The sequence below is a fragment of the Euphorbia lathyris genome, chromosome 4 (genome assembly GCF_963576675.1).
Source record: "Euphorbia lathyris chromosome 4, ddEupLath1.1, whole genome shotgun sequence".
NCBI classification, from domain to species: Eukaryota; Viridiplantae; Streptophyta; class Magnoliopsida; order Malpighiales; family Euphorbiaceae; genus Euphorbia; species Euphorbia lathyris.
Genome location: NC_088913.1, coordinates 4,332,848 through 4,345,801, shown reverse-complemented (window position 1 = coordinate 4,345,801; position 12,954 = coordinate 4,332,848).

Here is a 12,954-nt window from a genome sequence, read left to right as displayed (position 1 = left end):
TCAACAAAATTGCCCAGCTTTCAGTTGTATTACCTGAACAAGTGGAATCTGCTTTATGAATGTTGGCTTTATTCATATGTATTTCCGTTATGTTCTACTTAATCATCAATTTCAAGGAATGAAATATCACTTTTCTGTTTTAATTGCTTTAGAAATGATTAGTGGGTTTTCTTTGATCTATAAATATCATTTTTATTCACTAATAGATATTTGAAATTTAATCCTTAAGATCTTTCAAAGTATTAAATAAATTCCATTCGTTTTAGAAATATCAGGTAATACAATTGAAAGTTTGATGAAATTTCACTCTTAATATGTCTTCATTAGTGGAGGCTTTAATCGGGAAAATCAAATTACCCAGAAATTCTCATGCTCTAGGTTTTGATTTTTTTTTATTCTTCCATGCTTCAAACTTGGGAAAGCTTCAGGTATGGCGGAAGAAATTCCCCTACTGTAGTTTTTTATTTTGTTATTTTCCCACGCTTAAAACTTGGGAAAGCTTTAGGATGGGCGGAGGAGAGCTCAGATCGCCTTAAGCTTCGAACTTCTTCCGATTCCGTTAGATCCGTCTAAATCATCATTTTCAGCAAGCTTTATTCTTACTGTAGAAAGCCTTGATTTTGGGGATTTAAGGGATGAAACACTCCATTGTTCATTTCCAGAAATGCTAGTAGTGGTAAGATTTAATAAAGTAAAGGGGAAATGGAAAAGAAGGCAATGGAGAAAGAGAGTTAGAGAGAGAGAGTAATGGAAATGGAAAAAAGGAAGAAAGGGCATAGATGTAATTTTTTGTTAAGTGGTCAAATATTGACTTTTTGACCGGTCAAACAGATGACATGGAAAGTTGACTTTTGTGTTGACCGGTCATTTTCACCGGCCGTACACCACAATGGGAGGTCACCCCTAAGTTCGTATATATTAGTGAGACAAATTGAAGGTTGTATACCAAAGTGTGAAATAGAGCAAAGGTTGTACACTACATATGAAATTTACCCGCATCTTACATGAACTTTAAATTATTCCAAATGGATGTCAAAAGTGCGTTTCTTAATGGAGTTATAAACGAGGAGGTTTATGTAAATCAACCTCCAGGTTTTGAGGATCCTAAGTTCCCAAACCATGTTTACAAACTCAAAAAGGCTCTGTACGGCCTCAAGCAAGCACCACGTGCTTGGTATGAGAGGCTGACCAGTTTCCTGCTGACTAGAAATTATGTCAGGGGTAAAGCTGATACAACCTTATTCATTAAGAAAAAGGGTAAAGATACCCTGCTAGCCCAAATCTATGTTGATGATATAATATTTGGTGCAACTAACGAATCAATGTGCAAGGAGTTTAGCAAACAAATGCAGACTGAGTTTGAAATGTCTATGATGGGAGAACTCAACTTCTTCCTCGGTCTTCAAATTAAACAAGGAAAGAATGGCATCTTCATCAGTCAAGCCAAATATGCCAAGGAGATCTTAAAGAAATATGACTTGGAAAATTGCAAGCCAATATCCACTCCTATGGGCACTGACACTGTCCTCTACGCTGATGAGAATGGTAAGTCAGTAGACATCAAGTTATATCGAGGTATGATAGGCTCTCTACTTTACTTAACAGCCAGTAGACCGGACATTCAGTTTTCAGTATGCTACTGTGCTAGATATCAATCTAACCCTAAGGAATCTCATTACATTGCTGTAAAAAGAATCCTTAGATATTTGCAAAGCTCAGTGAACGCAGGTTTGTGGTATCCAAATACTCATGATTTTACACTTATCGGATACACTGACGCTGACTATGGACGAGATAAGCTAGAACGTAAAAGCACCTCTGGAGGATGCCATTTCTTAGGAAGCTGTCTTGTATCCTGGTTCAGTAAAAAGCAGGCGTCAGTAGCCTTGTCCACCACTGAAGCTGAGTACATTGCTGCTGGTCACTGTGTTGCTCAAGTCCTATGGATCAAGCAACAACTTGAAGATTATGGTGTTCAAACGAAGACAATTGAAGTCAAATGTGACAACAAAAGTGCAATTGATCTTTCCAAGAACCCAATTCAACACAGCAGAATGAAGCATGTCAGCATCAGACATCACTTCATTAGAGACCATGTACTCAAAGGTGAGATCAAGCTGACCTTTGTCCCAACGGACGAATAGCTAGCGGATATCTTCACGAAGCCACTAGGTCGTGAGCAGTTCAGCATACTGAGAGAAGCAATTGGTATGTTTAATCCTCTTCAGTAAATTCCTGTGCTAAATGAACATTGAATGCTGAGTGAATTACATGCTGAATGATTTATTGTTTGCTGAGTATCTCATTGAAACTGACTGAATATACAATACTGAGTATACTTGCACACTGAGTAAATTAGTTTAAGACTTAAACTTAAAATCATTCTTAGATATTGCACTGACCACTCAGAATATCAAACGCTTGACATTCTAAATACTGAGTGATTAATCCGTTAGCATACCTACAAAGCACGCGTATAGCCTAGGATGACGTATTAGCCGTAATGTGTCATAAATGCCAGGATCCTTGTCGATACATGATCCCAAGGCAAAACTGACACATGGATTTGGTTAAGATCCACACCGTTCAACTCGTCTATAAATTATGGGCATTTCCCCATCTTTTACTCTTTACGCTTAACAAATTCTTAAGGCTAAGAAATTACTCAAATTTCTCTCTCTCAAATACCTCTATTCTCTCCATCTTAGAAGAATGACTAAGCTATCCTTCAACGTCTCCGGTGCCGGCCAAAATAAGTCCAGCTCCGATGAACCTTCACGAAACCCTTCCACCTCTAGCAAGGGTAAAACTGACCAAAACTCTGGAAAAGAGAAAGGTGTGAAGATACGGACCTACTCCAAAGCCTTCGAAAGTGTCCTCGAATGGAAAGTTGAGCCCTCCAGATGGGTTTCTGAGCACTTCGTCCAACATGAACAACCGTTTGCCGAATGGATTGCAAAGAACGAATGGACTGGGTTGTTCTCTGTCAGAGATGAGACATATCCTGACCTAGTAAGGGAATTTTACCACAACCTCAAAGTTGCCAATGACTCCGCCGACTACCTAAGCACTGAAGTAAAAGGGAAAAGCATTTTCATCAACCCTCTGTACATAGGAAATCTCCTCTAGCTCAAAACTGAGGGAGTAAGGCTGAGGAAGTCAGGAGATCAGGACAAAACCAACTACGTCCATTCATTCTGCAAACCTGAGGGTCACTCAGGCGAGATCTCAGCATCTTCAATGGGATAGCACCAGAAGATGGCTCACTACCTGCTGAGCTATTTCATTTACCTAAAAATCAACTGTACTACATCAGCAACCAACTTTGAACAGTGCTTCATATGGCACATGCTGACGTATACCCCCATCAACATGCCGGTCTTCCTAGTTGCTGGGTTCCTACGCAGCACGGGTACAATGAGGTTGGGATCAATCATTACCAGGATCCTCATCGACCACAAGATTGACCTCGAAGGTGAGGAATCTTTCAGAGGAACCGAAATCACAGCTGCCTCGCTGAGGGCACTGAAATTCGGGCAGCCTTTGAAGAAAGGAAAAGCTGTTGCTGCTGCTGCTGCTGGCCAAGCTGATCAGACTGAGGAAACTATTGCTGAGCCTAAGAAAGGGCGAAGAACTAAGGCCCCAGCTTCTCGCAAGAGAAAGTTTGCTGAGACTCCCTCATCAAATGTTGAGTCCCCTGCTAAGAGGCAGAGGTCAGCTGGAAAGTCAGCTGAAAAGAGAACCAGGCAAGATGAGCCTGAAACTGAGGAAGCTGCTGAGCTACCTCAGAAGAAGCAAAAGCCTTCAACACTGGCACCTCTCGACGTCATACCAACAGATTTTATTGTACCGGGTGATTCTCACTTCACTCAATGTCAAGGTACTGATGCTGAGGGAACTGAGGTCCAGTTAGATGACCACTTCATCTCCCAAGTTGAGGAAGAGCTTGATGGAGACAGCACTGCTAAAGAAGAAGAAGTTGAAGCCAGCGATCAGGATGACTCTGAGGAATATGACAGTGAAATAGAAGCTGAGGATGCTAACACTAGGTTAGCTGGTGGAGCTGTGCAGACTGACACTGAGTTGGCTGCGGGAGTTGAACAAGTTGAAGAGCAAGTTGACCAAATTCATACTGAGCAACAGGATTCCTCTCCTACTCATTCAAAAGAAGAAGTTGCTCCTACTTTCACTCCACCACGTAGAAGGCGAAAGTTGGTTAAAGCCAGTGAGAAGCTAGTCAGTGAACCTCCTGTGCAACCACCATCCATTCCTGAACTTGTCCTCTCCAAGACAACAAAGGATCCTTCTACCGTCCAATTAAAATTTTTCAAACGGCCCTCAACTTCCTCTACTACAACGCCGTTGGAAAAACAAGCCTCTGTTTCTTCTCAACAGGAACATGCCGAGCATAACACTTCGATCACTTCAACCAGTCCGGTTGAACCAAGCACTGCCCATGCTGTTTCCTCAAGCATGATGCTGACTCCTCATCCCTCTGCCGTCAGCACTGACAGTGTTCGGGTTGTGACTTCCATCAACAACCTATCTGCTGATCAATCAAACTTACCTCCAACTCAAGTGCAGATTGAGCCAAGTCATCCAGTCACTGACCAGTGTACTCCTTTCACTCCACATTCTTCTGGTCATACTGATGTACATAAGGATGCCACTGAGTCCGGAAAGAAGCTCATCGACTCAGTGCAAGCTCTCATCCAAGATCTTCACCAGTCTGCTTCACCTGCTGCTGGATCCTCATTCCCAGAGGCAACTCAGCTCTCCCAAGTCACTCTACTTCTAAACGAAGTCAAGGGCCTCAAGGACCTGCTGAATGTCATCTTGACATTTCAATCCCAGCAAGCAAAGCAAGACTCCCTTGCCAAGTTGCCAGAGATTCAACTATCCACAATCCAACATCTGAACTCGCTACATCAGCAAGTCCAGAAGTTATCTGCTGTGAACACTGACTACGCCACTTCCTCAGAACTAAAGATGCCTTTTGCTCAGCTGCATACTGAGCAACTCAAGACAAGCGAGCAAATGGTGTCCTATAGTCAGTGCTCAGTTGAGCAAATCAGTTAGGCTGTCAGGCTACTGAACTTGAACAAGCAAGAAATGGATACTGACGCGTTGAAGCAGAACGAATTGCTGTCCCTCGCACAATAGTCCTTCAACCATATCCGTCATAATAATATCCAACGTCATCATTATGACTCAGCACTCCTAAAAACCTTCCACCAAGTCTTTGCTGGTCTCACTGAAGCTCTCATTTGGCAAGCCAAAGCACAAGCTTTCAGTGTAAATATGCTCAGTGCTGCCGATCTTCATATACCAGTCGAAGTATCAGCCGATGGAGTTGCCATTTTTTATGGGGTCTATGAAAGTGCTGACAAACTCAAAGAGCTTTCACAAGAACTGACTCGAGCTGTCTTAACCGATGCGTTTAAGCTCTCTGAAGTTGACAAAACGGGGGAGAAAGCGCAAGCTGCTAGAGCTCAGCATGAGCAACGTCAGTACGAGAGAAGTCAGTCACAGGGAAAGAAAAAGAAATAGATATGCTAGGTCTTAACATTTGTAATCTATGTGTTACTTCCTTTTGCTGTGTAACTGCTGACCTCCTTCAATATATATCATACTTACTTTTCTTATTCAAATACTGAGTTATAATATATGCTATTAAGTACTGAGTTATTATGTATCTTCGTTTATATCAGCCATACTTAACACTTATAATATTTATTGACTAAATGATATGATGATAACATGTTTGACATCATACTATGATCTTATGAAACATTCTGATAAAGAACTCATTGAACAATAATTTGCTCAGCGCGCTCTGTATATCTAAAAATTCCGCTTAACACTGAGTAAATAGAATATGTAATATAGCTGACCTTCACCTAAAAACTGACCTTTGACTCACTCGTTTAAATTCTTAAATGTTGCGATTAAAACTAAGTCAGTAGTGCAACCCTTACGGGGGAGTTTGCTAAATAATATAAGGTCAACTATCATGGGGGAGCTCATACTGAGTTTCTTGCTGAATAGTTTTGCCAACATCAAAATGGGGGAGTTTGTTGAAACACCTTTCTACATAATTTTGATTTGACAAAATTGTTTAAGCATAAATTATAATACATATTCTAAACACGCTAAGTTTAAATGCTTTGATCTATTCTACTAATGTGTTTGTTCAATGTTGAGTATAAATGTTATAAGTCATAAGGATTAGAAGGCCCAAGCCCAATACGGAAGCCAAGGCCCAAGTCAAACAACTCAGTACACTCGGCCCGCGAATGTCAAGACGTTGCCGTTTTGGACAAAAATGCAACTCAGCAATCGGAAGGATCTAGAAGACCTTCGGGAACAACTTCACAATGAAGCTGCTGAGTAGTCTCGACAAAGCGTACAAGACAGCAGCTGGCAAAGGAAAACTTCCAGAAAAAGTGTTTCCTCTTTTAGCAAAGTTCAGACGACACAGTATGCTGTCCAGTTGACTTTACCATAAAAGGAGAGACCATCTGCTGTGCTGACCGAGGACAGAAGATACACGATTGTGATTGGCCGAGAGCTCTGTGCAAGTCAGGATGACAACGACACATAGCCGTTTCCCTCCAACGGTTATTTCGAATTTCGAAATGACCGAATGACCAGACGTCTCTATAAATAGTGCCATCACAAGCTTCACAACACACAGAACTTGATCAAGCCATTACGCTGTCCAAATCTCTACAAGTTCTGCAAGCAAGAAGCAAAGCAAAGTTCTTACACTACATTTTCATATCTGTGTAAAAGTCTAGAGTGATTGTAAATCGTCTAAAGTATCTTAGCACATCTTTGTATTAGGACAAAAACACTTATCATTTCCAGAGATAGAAAGGAGAGGCTGAGTACTCGATTTTAAGTACTCAGCGGAGAGATTAGGATTGAGTAGAAGTATAGAGGAAGGTACTCTTGTCATACTCAATTGCTGATATTGTAAAAGGTTTGAGGCTCTACCTTTAAAGAGCTCAGTAGAGGATTCGAAATCTCGGAAGTGTTCCGGGGACAGGACGTAGGCTTAGAAGAAGCCGAACCTGGATAAATCTGCTGAGTAAAGTATTTCTAAACCTTAACTCCTTATTTATATTGCTTGCTTTAAATAATCAAAACTGACCAAGTAAAGAGGTCAAGTTGAGTTGTGCGCGTTGAATGTCTGAGCTCAGGAATAGACTCTAAGTGCTATCTCCTGACTCAAGCTAAGAAACTGACCTAGTCACCTGTTGACTAAGCCAGTATCTTGCTGTTTACTCAGCGCCGCTGTTGAAACCTTTTTCTTTAGAAAAAGAAGTCTGCCTAAATTGCAAAAAAGTTTAAATAGTTCCTAACCCCCCCTTGGAACTATACTTGCAACTAAACAAGGGACCAACAGAGATGTCAATGATGGGCGAACTCAACTTATTCCTTGGACTTCAAATTAAGCAAGGGAAGAACGGCATCTTCATTAGTCAGTCTAAGTATGCCAAAGAAATATTGAAGAAATTTGATATGGAAGAATGTAAGCCCATATCTACCCCAATGGGTACTGACACTGTGCTTTGTGCTGACGAGAAAGGTAAGTCAGTAGACAGCAAGTTATATCGAGGTATGATTGGCTCTCTACTTTATTTAACTGCTAGTAGGCCTGACATTCAGTACTCAGTATGTTATTGTGCAAGATATCAAGCTGACCCCAGAGAATCTCACTATATAGTTGTGAAAAGAATTTTTAGATATTTGCAGAGCTCAGTTAATTCAGGTTTATGGTATCCAAATACAAATGACTTCACACTCATTGGATACACTGACGCTGACTATGGACGAGATAAGCTAGAGCGTAAGAGTACTTCAGGAGGTTGTCACTTTCTTGGATGCTGTCTAGTATCTTGGTTCAGCAAGAAACAATCGTCAGTGGCCCTGTCAACAACTGAAGCTGAGTACATTACTGCTGGAAGCTGTGTGGCACAAGTCCTATGGATTAAACAACAGCTGGAGGATTATGGAGTACAAACTAAAACAATCGAAGTCAAATGCGACAATAAGAGTGCCATTGACTTATCCAAAAATCCAATCCAACATAGCAGGATGAAGCATGTCAGCATTCGGCATCACTTCATTAGAGACCATGTACTCAAAGGTGAGATCAAGCTGACCTATGTACCAACCGATGAACAGCTTGCAGATATCTTTATGAAGCCTCTGGCTCGTGAGCAATTTAACATACTAAGGGAAGCTATCGGTATGTCTAATCCTCTGAAATAAAATTCTATGAATGTTGAGTGATTATCATGTTGAGTGATTTGTGAAAAATTAGTAACTATTGCATGCTGAGCTAATATGAATTACATAAAATCACCTTATACTGAGTAGACATACATACTGTGTGATTATCATAAGCTGAGTTACTAAGCATACGAATATTCTTACTACGTAAAACTGAGCACTCAGAATGTCAAAAACGTTTAGTATTCTAGATACTGAGTAAAGCTAGTAACACAATAAATGCTAGCACGCGCATTAAATAGCCACATAGGATGACGTAAGCATAATAATTAAGAAAACACATGCGCCGAATGTGTCATAAATGCCAGAGATAACTGTCGATTGATCATCTCGAGATCAAACCGTCATTCCGACCTATCAGATCAACTCGGCACTTCTATAAATAGTGGACGAATTCCCACTAAACTCTCTTTACACTTGAGATCTTTGGCATTCAATCTTTCTCTTTCTCTCAAATCCCAAATCCTCTCAAATTCTCTCAAAGAATCATGTCTGACGATTCTCAAAACATCTCCGGTGCCGATTACGATGACAATCGCTCCGATGAAAATCCTCCGTCTCCTGCTGAGCAGGACTATGAGGAGACTTCAACTGAGTCTCAAGGGCATGATCAGCATAACCAATCTAAGGTCAACACTCCAAGTAAAAACCCTAAAGCTGACCAAGCAACACCTTCGAAAAAGAAGAAGGAGAAGAAAAACAAGCAACCAAAGGAGAAGGTATTCCTCCCCGTTTATAAAAACGCTCAGAAGTGTGAGGTTGTCCATTGTCGTTGGTTCTCTAAAGGGTTCGTGGAAGCTGATAAACCCTTCTGCGAGTGGATATCCAAAAATGGCTGGACTGAGCTATTCTCTCTCCCTGGTACCACTTACCCACAGTTGGTAAGAGAATTTTACGCAAATCTCAGGGTTAACGAGGACAATGTTGACCACTTGGTAACCCAGGTCAAAGGCAAGAATATCACAATCACTCCGTCCTATCTCGCAACTCTGCTAAAACTGATTGCCAAAGGTTCAGAACTCAGGACCACGAACGACTACTCTAAGATTGACTACCCTATTGAGTTCTGCAATGTTGGAGTTTAGTGTCCTAAAGACAATTGTTTTAGGATATTAATATTGATGAATAAATTGTTTATTTGATCATTTGATTAATCAGATATATAGCATTAAAATGAAACTATATATAAAGGCAATAATCTTTCATAAAGAAAGTAACCCTAAGTTTATTTAAGTAGTTATAAAGTGTTCATACAAGCATGAAGTGATACTGTACTTTATAATAGACCAATAGACTTAAAGTAAACCCAAGTCAAGTGATATGTTATAGGGGTTGGCATATTACTTTTGAGACTTGCATGTAATAGTGTTTTCTGTCGAGACAGAAAGCTGATCTCACAAGGTTTAGATATTCGGATATCTAGACAGATACATGGATCCGGTGAAGGATTTCATTAGGATTGGGGCCCGACTTGAGATAACAGAATGGATTGATTTATCTAATGTGTCAACTGTTCATCTCATTGGTATTAGTAGGTATAACTAATCCTCAGACTCAAACATTCGTTAATTAGTGATTCTGGATTATGGAGTCTGATACTTTGATTCTGTGTGAGCACGATCCAATAGGTGAGAGCCTAGGGTGTGAGAGAGCAGGGTTGGGTATCACACAAAGTAATTGCAGAATAGTTAATATCAGATTGAGCATTCGTCACTCCCGGTAAGTGGGAGATATATCCAAATGGCCGCTTGTGGTGAATTGACTGAAATCCTTGCAAGGTGATACAGTTAAGAGTAGAAATGAACATTTCACTTAACTTATCTTTTCAGAGTGAATTCAACCTGTACAAGTAAAACCAGACTCTTCGTTATATGTAACCTTGACACATTCCATGGTTATAAGGAATTGACCGACATGATATAGTTGATGAAGGATCATATTATATTGTACCTAATACAGAAAGGTTAACGTCAGTTATCAACCTGACTTCTTAATTGCTCTGGGGGAATATCATAGGTTCTGCTAGGAACAGCTCGCGATGGTATTCCGTTATATATATGTTGAAATTAATCGTGATGAATAATTTCAAATGATATATACGGCTAGTGGCAATAAAGAACCTAATGGGTCGCATATGGGACTTGGAATCGGAGGACAAAGACGTAATTAGCGGGACACAGACACATGGGCCGAAATTTACATATTAGTTAGGGATATTAATTTAGTTTAATAATTATAATTAGATTATGATTATGAATTAAACTAAAGAATTATCTGATAATATTAATTGAATGTTTTATGCAATTAAAACTCTAATTAATTATCCTTAATATTAATTAATTATTAATTTGATTAATAATAATTATCTAAATATAATTAGTTAATGTTTAGATAATATTAAAGTGTTTATTTAATTATCTAATTAGGAATCCTATTCAGAATAAGATTCCAATTAATTAAATTTCTAACACAACTGGGATTAGGGTTTCATAAGTCTATAAATAGACCCTTAGCCTCAGTATTTCGGCCAACATAAGAAACAAGAGGAGAAGGAATTGTTCCATCGTCGTCTCGGCTAATTTACTTTATTTCTTACTCCCTCTTTGATCTCGTATCGATTTCTGTTAGAGGCAATCATTGCGATTGCTATTTATTAAAGGTTGATTACTGATTAGTTTTGTTTTGTGTTGAATCAAACGTTCGTGGTTCACGAGTTGATAATAACAAGTTGTGGGCACTTCGTTTGCAACGGTAGATAGTTCTTCGATAAATGTATTATTTTCTATCCCTCTTTATATGAAATAACAATTAACAGATCTTGGAAAAGGGAAATAGATAAAATAGATAAAATTTTATTATTCCGCTATGCCTAGACTTGTCTATTTTCCTACATTGGTATCAGAGCCTATGTTAATCTGTTATTTCATATATGTAAATAAAAGGGTTATTCAATCAGATTGAATAGATTTATTGTTAGGACAAATTAATTAATCGATTAGTTCAATTAATCTAACGATAAATAAGTTTTGATTACTTGTTAATTAAAACTGATTATGCATAGTTCCTGATTATTTCGGTTGATAATCGTTTAAACAAAACCTAAAGGTTTTATAGTTAGATAATTAAAACGTTTTGTTTTATTAAATCTAAAAGATAAAACTGTTTTAATATTCTGAAATTTGTTTTGAAACTGTTTTAGAACAATTATATATATATATATATATATATATATATATATATATATATAATAAAAAAATATCAATAGTTGTTCGGGGTCGCTGCCGTGAGGCGGCGACCCCGACCGCTATTGCGACTGGTTGCTGCCTTGCGGCAGCAACCAGTAGCGGCGGACGCTGCTGCCGTTGAGGCAGCAGTGCCTGGCCGCTAGCTGCTGCCCTACGGCAGCAACTATCCCATAGGGTCGGGCCGATTAAATCGGCCCGGCCCAATCGATGGTACCGTTTTTAAAAAGGTGTTTTAAAAGACCAGTTTTAAATATATATATACATATGTTTCAGAATATAATAATTGTTTTGATTATCAAAATCAATTTATTTAAAAGTTTGTTTTACCTAAATATTTGATATAAGTAATTCAAAGCATTAAATGAATTATACGAATTAATTAGGATATGCATAATTAAAATTGGATGAAAATTAATTTAAGTTGTTAATTTGATTAACTCAAATATTACATAAATAGTTTATGTAATCAACCAATTAAATTTAGTTTAATTGAGTCTATGCATGTTTGGCGTTATGGACATATTAGACCCTCTATAATCGTTATTTAGTCTTTTGGTATTTAAATAGGACATGCGTGTCTTGCCTTCTCTTACTCTCTATTGTATTTCTCCTCTCATCCAAATCCTTTCAACTAAATTGAAGTTTCTTAGAAATAGAATATTGTTGTAATTCAAGGCGCCAAGGAGAAGACGGAGGACCCAAAGAGAAATATGTAATAGTTAGTATTTCCCTAGGGTGACCCTTTATTCCGTTTCTGGCTCAACGGAATAAACTTAGAGATATGTCCATAATTGTCAATGTTGAATGTATGAATGTTTAATATGTGCTAAAGCAAATCAAGGCTAGGTTAGATTATGAGACTTAAATAAAATCCCTCATTAATCAAAAGTTAAGTAAATAAGCAAGTTATTAAAATCGGTTGCCCCTCCCTAATATTATAATTCAGCCGGCAGTACTGGGGGCCTTTGGGTTGTTGAGTAAACTCAAGCTCAGGGTCTTATGGTAACACCTGAATTATCGAAAAATTGTTTTTCACGAATATGGGGTAATGCTTAAATTAGGATAGAATAATTGGATGAGTAAATTTATGTTGTTCTAACCTAATGGGAAATATGGTTGGGATTGATAGACGACACATATCAGTTACTAATGTGGTTAGTAACCCAACAACCTATAAATCACATGTTTTGATGTGATTGATTACATGAATCTACCTAATGAATGAAACTAGCTTGTTGAGTAAACTTAAGGTGAAATTTCAGGAGTTAGGATTCTAGCTCACTAAAGGAATTGTGAATATCCTTCAAATTAATGTAGAGGGTTATTAATTTGGTAAAATAGTGGAAGCAATTTAAAACATAAAAGTCCAACGTATTTAAATTGAAAGTGAATTAAACAAATGAATAAC